This window comes from Nelumbo nucifera, chromosome 1 (assembly GCF_055504915.1).
Source record: "Nelumbo nucifera cultivar China Antique chromosome 1, China Antique-T2T, whole genome shotgun sequence".
Taxonomy (NCBI): Eukaryota; Viridiplantae; Streptophyta; class Magnoliopsida; order Proteales; family Nelumbonaceae; genus Nelumbo; species Nelumbo nucifera.
Genome location: NC_142649.1, coordinates 168,619,142 through 168,629,684, shown reverse-complemented (window position 1 = coordinate 168,629,684; position 10,543 = coordinate 168,619,142).

The window sequence follows — 10,543 nt, the reverse complement described above, 5'->3', positions numbered from 1 at the left end:
GCTCGCGCCTAAGTTTCAGTTCGCGTCCAGGCTTTTCAGCTCGCGTCCTAGGTTCCTTGTTCGAGCTTTCGTGGTCTACTTGTCTTCTTCCCGGGTGAGTGCTTTTGGAATCCCGTTCCATTTCCTGATGTCTAGTTCGGAGGGTTCAAACTGTTCAAGCGGGTCTGATGTAGGTTCTACGAACCAGTTTGCGTCCCCCAGTAGTTCAAGTGAGCCCGATGTAGGTCCTGAGGAAGGGGTCGGGCCTTCAGCCCGAGGTGCTTCGGGTAGGTCGGCGTCCACCTCCCGTCGTGGCCGGGTTGTAGATCAGTTCGGCCCTTCGACTATGACGCCTGAGGGACTTCAATCCCTCATAGACTACTACGACTTGCCCGGGGAGCACGGTTACTTCATCCCTACGGGTAGCTTCCCTTGGGAACACGGTCCTAATGAGATCGTGATTTTCCGGGAACAGCTTGCTGCGGGGCTGCGACTGCCCTTTCATCCTCTTCTCGTCGAGGTTCTAAACCACTTCGGTGTGACGGTCGGCCAGCTTCACCCGAACTCTATTAGAAATTTAGTGGGGACGATCTCCTTATTTTGTGACAAGAACTTTCCTTTGGATCTGGAGATTTTCTCCTCTATTTTAATGCTGAAAAAACAAGCGGGTCCCCTTCCTGGGCGTAGGCGGGCATACTACCTGTCTCCTCGCCCGGGCTTCAAGCTCTTACACGGACTCCCTAATAAGGTCCCGGAATGGAAGCGGGACTATTTCGGGGTGTGAAGTGCGCTGGGGTGGCCGTTTCAGACCGGCTAGGGGATGGCCGCTCCCGATTCCGGCGTCACACTTGATAAGGAGACGGCGAAGGGCCTCCGGCAATGGGCGTGGCTTGGGCTGGATTGTCAACGGTATCTGACGGAGGCCAAGCTTATTGCTACGGGCCTGAGTTCGGGTAGGTTCTTTCCCTAGTGATCCTGTCTTGCTCTTCTTACATGTCTTACTGATGCCGAACTCCTTTTCGTAGGTACGATGGACTCTCGAGGGACCCGAGGTGGGCACTTGTTCCAGGGCATGAAGAGGAGAAAACGGGTGGCTAAGCGAGCTCGCGCCGAGCCATCCCAGGGTGCGGAGCCCGAGGTGCCGGATTATCCGGCAGAGGAGCCCGAGATGGTTCCTCCTATGCAGGAGCTGGCGGGGACTCCTTATGCCGAAACCACACACACGGGGGCTCCCGCTTACTCCGAGTCTGCCCATACGCGAGCTGGGCCGTCGGGCTCGGAGGCCCCGGGGGACTTCAGGAGCGTGCTGTCGCCTGTTCATGCTCTTCAACGGAGTAAGGAGGCGATTTTTCCCGAGGAAGTTGCGGCGTGGATCGAGCTCCCTCTGCACCAAGTGGCCTGCCGTGCTGTTACTCATGCCATGGTGGTAAGTGCTCCCTTCTTTAGAGTTCGGCTTTTATTCTTCTATTCGTTCCTTTGATCCCGTTTTCCTTTGATAGGTGAACTCTTCCATTCACGCCTTGGCGAACCAGGTGGAGAGATGCTCGAGGCAGGCGCGAGCTGCCGAGGAGAATGCTCGTGCTGCCGAGGCTGCTGCTCGCCTCGCGCGGTCTAGGCAGGCGAGGTCTCAGAGAGATGCCGAGGCCATGGGAGTGGTGGTGAAGCATATGGCGGAATTAAAGCTGGACCTGGAGCACCAGGTCGAGTATCTTCAGGAGGATATCAGGGAGAGGACTCAGATCTTCTCTCAAGGCATCGAAGACGCGAAGAAGAAAGCTGTCAGTGATTATATTGCTTCGCCGGATTTCGATGATCTGATGGTGGACTCCTACAGGAGGGGTTTCAAGCTAAGCCGGTGGATGATCCGGAATACGTACCCCGACCTCGATACCAGCGCCATATCCACTTCGCGCATTACTCAAGAGATGGCTAATGCTGCGGATGCCGAACCGGACTCCGAGGGGGAGGCAGGTCCTTCGGGTGTTGTCGAAGTGGCTTCTGATAATGATGAAGTAGCCCCTGGCTTGTAATGGCTTTTTTTTTTGAATGTACACATCTATCTAAAATGAAATGGCTTTTTGTTCAAGTGTTGGTTATGTCTTCGAGCTGCGTTTTTTTTGCCGAACTGGCCATTTCGGTCCTTCAGTTAGTTTTTTGATACCTTTATCTAAAATGAAATGGCTGTTTTTCTGGTCGTCTTCGAGCTGCGTTTTTTGCCGAACTGACCATTTCGGTCCTTCAGTTCATTTTCTACCTAGGCTTCGGGGTGCTTGCCTTGGTGGTTTATAGGTAGTATCTTCTTAAGTTGACGACGTTCCATGCTCGGGGTACTTGTTTTCCATCTAGGGTTCCGAGCTCGTATGCTCCCCCACCGAGTGCTTTCATTACTCTGTAGGGTCCTTCCCAGTTTGGTCTAAGTTTCCCTACACTGGGTTCGGGCACCATGACCTTACGGAGAACTAGGTCGCCGAGCTACCTTTTGTTGGTAGGCCGCAGTTTGAATGTGCGCGAGGTCTCTCACTTCGTCCAGTAGGTCGAGGTTGGTGCGTAACTCACCCTCGTTTGTCTGTTCGTCGTACGCTTCTAGTCGCAACGTAGGCACTTCGATTTCCGCCGGGATCACCGCCTCGGTGCCGTAGGTGAGGTTAAAGGGGGTCTCTCCTGTGGCGGTTTTTTCCGTGGTTCGGTGAGCCCATAGAACATTTGGTAGTTCGTCTGCCCACAAACCTTTGGCTCGGTCTAATCGTGCTTTCAGTCTGCGGAGGATGGCTCTGTTCATTACTTCTGTTTGGCCATTTGCCTGCGGGTGTGCGACCGACGTGAAGTTCTGACTAATTCCCATACTTTGGCACCATTCTTGGAACTTGATATCTTCGAACTGTTTGCCGTTGTCGGAGATCAGTACCCGAGGTAGCCCGAAGCGACATACAATGTTCTTCCAAAAGAAGTTCTGTATGTTTCGGGCTGTAACTATTGCCAGGGGTTCATCTTCTATCCACTTTGTGAAATAATCTACTACCACTACTAGGAATTTTCTCCCGCCTGTCGCTGGTGGGAATGGCCCCAGGAGGTCGATGCCCCATTGGGCGAAGGGCCATGGGCTGGTGAGGTATTTGAGGTCGGCAGCGGGCTAATGGTGAATGCTGGCATGCTTCTGACACTTGTCGCATTTTCTGACGAGCTCGATTGCCTCTGTCTTCATTGTCGGCCAGTAGTATCCTTGTCGAAGTGCCTTTTGGGCGAGGGCTCTACCCCCCAGGTGTCTGCCGCACAAGCCTTCATGGATGTCGCGGAGTACCAGCTCGGCTTCGGCTGGGCGCAAGCATCGCAGATAGGGGAGCGTGTAGGATCGTCGGTACAACCGTTTGTCTATCATGACGTATTTGGCTGCCTGGCGCTGCACCCTCTTGGCTGCGTTGCGGTCTGCGGGGAGGGTTCCGTCCAATAGGAAGCTCGCGAGTGGGTCGATCCAGCTCGGCTCTGCTTCGGTGACGGGAGCGACCTCTTCTGCCCCACCGAGAATGCTGGGCCGAGGTAAGTCCTCTACGTACACGGTTCTCCTGGCGTTGTGTCTCGTGCTAGCCAGTCGGGACAGGGCGTCGGCCTCAGCGTTCTCTGACCTCGGGATTTGCTTGATGAAGTGTGACTGGAAGTTGAGCAGAGTCTCCTTTACTTTTGCCAAATATGCAATCATTGTGAGCTCGCGCGCTTCGTATTCGCCTGTAACTTGGTTGACCACGAGCTGGGAATCACTGCAGATAACCATGTGCTTTGCTCCGACCTTATGCGCTAGGTTTAGCCCGGCTATCAGTGCCTCGCACTCCGCCTCGTTGTTGGATGCCGCGAACTCAAAGCGTAGTGCGTATTCCAGTTTTGTTCTGCTCGGGCCGCGTAGCACTATTCCAGCCCCGCTGCCTTGTTGGTTCGAGGAGCCATCTACGTGAAGGATCCAGGGCTCCTCATCCCAGTTCGCGCTTGGTCTAACCAGGAGGGATGCCACACTGGCTGCTACTTCACGGGGTTCGGACTCGTTTGGCTTGGGAGCTCCGAGTTCACCCGAACTGGGGATCTCGGGCTCGACCGGCTCAGGGGCTTCGAGGCTAAACGTGCATTCTGCGATAAAATCTGCCAAGGCTTGGGCCTTAATGGCAGTTCTTGGCTTGTACTGGAGATCGTATTCGTTGAGTTCGATGGCCCACTTCGTCAGTCGGCCGGAAACCTCGGGTTTGAGTAAAACTTGTCTCAGAGGTTTGTCGGTCAAGACGATGACGGTGTGAGCCTGGAAGTATGGGCGGAGTTTCCGTGCTGCTACCACCAGTTCATACGCTAGCTTTTCTATCTGCGGGTACCTTGTCTCTGCTCCCTGCAAGATTTTACTAACATAATATATGGGTCGTTGGACCCGGTCTACTTCCTTTACTAGTACCGAACTGACCACCTCGTCGCTAGCCGATAGGTACAGTTCTAAGACTTCGCCTTCCTCGGGCCGAGCTAAGGTTGGCACACTGGCGAGGTAGCCTTTTAGCTCGTCAAACGCGAGCTGACAGTCTTGGGTCCATTCGAACCCTGTGCCTTTGATTGCTTTGAAGAAGGGTAGGCAGCGATCTGCCGACTTGGACATGAAGCGGCTTAGAGCGGCTATGCGGCCGTTTAGCCTCTGGACTTCTTTCATTTTCCGAGGTGGTCTCATATCTAGGATGGCTTTTATCTTGTCCGGGTTGGCCTCGATACCGCGTCGATTGACAACGTAGCCTAGCAATTTGCCCGAGGTGACGCCAAAGACACATTTGTTGGGGTTCAATTTCATGCTATACTGACGTAGGATTTGGAAGACAAAATCTAAGTCTTGTATTAATTCTTGTGAAAACTGTGTTTTGACGACCATGTCGTCTACATAGCACTCTATCTTTGTGCCGATCAGGGGCCGAAACAGCCTATTTACAAGTCTTTGGAAGGTCGCCCCGGCGTTTTTTAAACCGAAGGGCATGACCTTGTAACAGTATAGACCGAACTCAGTTATGAAGCTGGTTTTTTCCTCGTCGGATTGGTCCATCCGGATTTGGTTGTAGCCTGAGTAGGCATCCAAGAAGCTTAGCAATTCATGTCCCGAGGTCACGTCCACTAGGCGGTCGATCCTAGGAAGGGGGAAGCAGTCTTTCGGGCAAGCTCGGTTCAGGTCGGTATAGTCGACGCTCATGTGCCACTTGCCGTTCGCCTTTTTCACCAGCACAGGGTTGGCCACCCAGCTCGGGTAATGGACTTCCCTTATGAAGTCTGCCGCGAGGAGCTTCTCGACTTCCTCGTCGACCGCTTTCCAACGCTCTGGGGCTAAGTTTCGTTTCTTCTGTCTAACGGGTCTGACTAAAGGGTCAGTGTTAAGTTTGTGAGTTATAAGACCAGGGTCAATACCGGGCATATCGGCCGTGGACCATGCAAAAATATCTAAATTTTGGAGTAAAAAACTTACCAGTTCGGTCCATAGGGGTTCTTTGACAGAAGCACCAATCTGGAGTGCGCGAGCTGGGTCCGTAGGCGAGGTCGGGATCGCGACTGTTTCTTCTGTGGGCGAGGCTCGTTCTTCGCCTTGCTCCGCGGGCCGCTCCAGATCGAGGTCGCCGGCCGCCTTGGTCTTTCCCTTTAGGGCGGCAACGTAGCACTTGCGGGACTCGAGCTGGTCGCCCCACGCTACCCCCACACCGAAGTCCGTAGGGAACTTCATGGCCAAATAGTAGGTGGAGACCACCGCCCGCAGGATATGTGTGATTGGCCGCCCTATTATGGCATTGTATGGGGAGGGGGTCGCGACCACCAGGAAGTCGTGGTTGAGTCTGACCGCACAAGGCCACGTGCCGACTTCCACGGGCACCGTTATTTTTCCAAGGGGCCTGACTTCCTCTCCGCTAAAGCCCACCAGGGGAGTGCTTGCGGGCTTTAGTTCGCTCCTTGGCAGCTGTAGCCGATCAAACGCTGATTTGAAGAGGATGTCCGCTGAGCTGCCCGAATCTACGAGCACGCGCCTAACCTCGAAGTCGCTGATCCTTAGTTTAATGACAAGCGCGTCATCGTGAGGGTAGCGAACTCCCCGCGCGTCTTCTGTGAAGAGGATTGGCTCTTCGGTCTTTGGCCTTTTCGGAGGGTTCCGCTCCTCGAGGACCGCTTCGTGAACTGAAGTCCAGGCTGCCGCCGATGTGCACCCCGCTACCACCGAACCTCCCACAATTACATGGATGGTTCCCCGAATTGGCCTCTCTGCCGGAGGCTGTCGCTGCATCGGTTCGGCAGGCCTGCTGCTAGTCTCGGGGGCGTCCTTTTCGTGCTCGCCTGGCCGATCCGCTTTATTGCCATTATTGTTGTGCTGTACAAAGTTCCTTAAGTATCCGCGACGGATGAGCCCCTCTATTTCGTCTTGGAGGTTATTGCACTGCTCGGTACTGTGACCATGGTCCCTATGGAAACTACAATACAAATTCTTGTTTCTTTCGTTCGGATTTCCCTTTAGGCGAGGTGGCCATTTCACGTACGGGGCGTCCTTAATCGTCATTAAGATCTCGGTCCGCCTCGTGTTCAGTGGCGTGTAATCCGTCCGAACTGGCAGGGGAGCTCGGAACGACTGGTTCAGTTTCGGCTCCCGGGCCGGGTTTTTTCGGTCGGTTGAGTTAGAGGGCTCGCCATCCCTCTTTCTTTTCTCGTTTCCGCCCTCGGTCCGCTGGTTGATTTCCTCCTTCGTTCTCATGAACTTGTCAGCGAGCTTGAGGAACTCGGCCACGGTCGCGGGTTGGTTGGCTACCATGTGCCATTTGAACTCCTTGTGCGTCACCCCTCTTTTTGCTGCGGCGAGCTGCACTGCGGGGTCTAACCGCGGTATCTGTAAGCATGCTTCATTGAATCGTTTGATGTAGCCCCGTATGGGTTCTCCTTCCCTTTGGACTACCCCGAAGATGCTTTCCTCTGCTCTCGGGCACCGTTTGCTGGTGACAAAGTGTGCAGTGAAGACCTGTACGAACTGAGCCCAACACTTTATCGACCCAGGGGCCTGGTTCCTGTACCAAGTGCGGGCTACCCCCTTGAGGGTGGTGGTGAAAGCCACGCACATGCATGCTTCGCTGGCTCTGGCAAGGTGCATTTGGGACTGGAAAGCGTCAACGTGGTCGTTGGGGTCGAAGGACCCGTCATACTTCTCTAGAGGCGGGAGCTTGAAATCTCTGGGCAGGGGGACTGCCAGTAGTTCTGACGCGAGGGGGGAAGGAACTGAGAGAATCGGGGCAACTCCTACCTCGTCCGAGCTCGTCTCGCCTTTGCCTCTGAGCTCTGACAGGACGTGGGTGGTGGTTCGTCGACCTCGACGGCGCCTGCGCTGCTGGCCTCCGTGTTGTCGAGCTCGATGGGCCCGGAGTGCTGGTAGTCCGCTGCTGCCAGTGCGCCGAATCGGTTTTCCGCGAGTGGGAACTCCGGTTTGGAGCCCCGAGGTGCCGATCTCGCGGGCGAGGTTCCTGACACGCCTGCGAGCTGCGAGGCGGGGATGACTTTTCTCTCTCTCCGGCCTGGGGACGAGGCCTGGCTGTTTGGGGGGATCTGGGGCCTGGAGGCCTTTCCTTGGTGGAAGCGTCCATCCTGCGGAGAGGCCTTGACCGGCTTCGGAGCAGGGTGGCGAGGTGGAAGTAATGGTTGGTTCGGTGGCAGTTGGGGGAACTGCTGTTGATAGTGATATTGGGAGAGGTTGTGCAACACTTGGTGCTGGTGAAGCTGGTGTTGCTGGAATTGTTGCATCTGGGCTTGCATTGCCCGCATGCACTGCATTAGGTCGTCCAACCGATTTTGGCTAGCTGCCAGGGGGATGGTGGTTGGTTCAGTGAGGGTAGTTTCGATGGGGAGAGGGAAGGGGATGTTTGTGGCAGGTAGGTTTGCAGGCGCCACTGCTTGTGGCGTATTCAGATTGGGAATTCCGTTCACCGAGAGGGGGATGGTGAACTGTCCAACACACACCACGGGAACTTGAGGCTGTTCCCCAGTGGTGTTTGTCTCTGTGCCGCGTCCGGCGTTGCTGGAGGAGGCCATGAGTATTGAGTTTTTCAAAGAAGAAGAAAGGGGTATGAAAGTTTTGGAGGGAGGCCTTTTGAAGCGTTCCCACAGACGGCGCCAATTGATGATGCACAATCCGGCCGATCTTAGCTGTCAACGATCTTGCCTCTGAACTGAGTGGTAGGGACCTGAAACGGAAGGGGAAGAGAAGCTCCGGGGAGGACCCGACGTAAGGGCTCTGAAGCTCAAGTTAGAGTCTTTCAAAGACAAGATAGACCAGATAGCGCAAAAGTTCGCATACCTCGTTCCTGGGGGGTAGGAGCCTTTTATAACCACCTCGCGCACTCACTTCCAGGCTTCCGTCAGATCGGGCATGATTACTTCTGAACCCCTGCCAGTTCGGATGTCATTTCCTCCGGTCGGACAGAACCGCCACTGCTCCTTTTGTCGGAGTCGTCTCTGCGGCTAGTAACGACGGTTGCAGGTGGCGGTGGCAGGAGGCCGTTTGAAGTGCGACTGTCAGGCGTCAGATCCCAAATCAGTCAGGTGCGTCGCCCTTGGATATGGACGTCCTTGGTGTCAGGTACGTTTGGTCAGCCTGGTGTTTCAGAAGCTGTGTTGGAGTGGCGAGCGAGGTGTCTTGAGTTCGGTTTGGGGAGTGTTCCGAGCTGCCATGGGCCAGCTCGGGTCACAGCTTTGTGAGGCTTGGGGCCCAGTAGTCTCCTTGCAGGGAGCTCGGGTTCTCAGTAGGGAGCTCAGGTTCTTAATAGGGAGCTCGCTCTTAATAGGGAGCTCGGACTCCCAGTAGGGAGCTCGCTCTTAATAGGGAACTCGGACTCCCAGTAGGGAGCTCGGGCTCTTGGTAGGGAGCTCGGGCTCTTTGTGGGGAGCTCGGGCTCCTAGTAGGGCGGTCTGCAGTTCGGGCTCAGTAGTGAGTTTGGACTTGCTTTCGGTGCTTGCTTCGAGCGCTCTACTGTCCCGAGCTGCTTGTTTTTCCCACGTGTCGGGTGATTGCGAGGTCGGGCCAAATTCCCCTTCATCAAATACCACCTCGTGTATTATCAGTGGAGCCACCTATCGGGAATATCTGACGACTGACGGTTAAGTTCTCTTGTGCAAAAGGCTTTATAATCGTGGAATGTGGGGCAATTGCAGTTCTGTTGGGGAATGGGGACCCATTGTATTTGATTTGATATTAATTTAAGTGTATGATTCAACTTCAATTAGATATACAAATGACCATGAATTGGGACTCACTCACCCCATTCTATTTTAAGTTTTAACATTCATTTATTTAAATTAATTTTTTTTTTACTTTTTGGGTTAAAGGAAGTCTAGAAATTTTTTTCGTTTTTTGAATTTTTGATTTTTTTAATTCATGTTATTTTTGAAATTACCAATTAAAAATTCTATTTTTCCAAAAAATCTCTCTAAAATCTCTCTCTTTCCTCTACCTCTCTCCCAAGATTCGCCTTCCTGGGCTATTGGTAGAGAAGGATTTGAATTTTGCTCTTCCTAAATTTCTGTGTCTGTCTTTTGTTGTAGAAGCACTAGATTTTTCTTTCTTTTCCGGTACGATTTTTGAGATTTAGGGATCTCCAATTCCGTAGTCGGCATCGAGTTTTCATGGTACGATCCCATTGAAACTTGGATTTAGCTGCTCCTCATATTGGATTTTGTTGTACAGGTTTCGTCATTTTAATTGAGTTGGAAAAATTGTAGTAGTTGTATAGGTACAGTCCTAAGGGTGTGGTGGGGGGGCTGCTGCACATTTACAACAGCGCAGCTTATGGCGCGGATCCCTACCCAATATCACCACGTTCTACGAGCAGTAGTTACCAAAGATCTATTTCTCTCTTCACCCGAATTGGCCTTCTCATATTTCTGTCTCTTATGATAATAGTTCTGGGTGTTCTTTTCACGTGGATGGACATGGCTGATGAATTAGAAATTTTGCTTCATTCCAATTCTAACTTCTACTTGAACCAAACAACAACAATTGGAATCCGATTTTGATTTCTGATTGAACCAAATAGGTGTTGGGACTTGGGAATAGGTGATTCTGATTCTGATTCCAGTCCTTTCCACGAACCAAACAATATAAATTATGATTTTTTCGATTATTCAATCTAAATGTTACTCAAATAATAAAAATCTAACATTACAAATTATTAATAAATATATTTATATATACCTAAATTAATATTTATTATATTTCAGTAATTATTTATTATTTTCTATGATAAATATACTTTCAATAATTATATATAAATCTATTTTTATTTTTTATTTGATAGAAAATTTTCAATAATTATTAAATCAATTAATAATATATTTTAAATAGTCACTGAATAACTTTCAATTATAATGCATAGATTAAGATTTTTATATTTAGTTAAATAACAAAATATTTAACATAGCTAGATTTTAAATAGTTAAAATAGCAAAATTATGTATTAATAGTACTATAAGTTTATGGACTATTAAATTCAACAAGTAATTAATATTTTAAAATTTAAATAATGATATTGTTTCAATAAGTAAA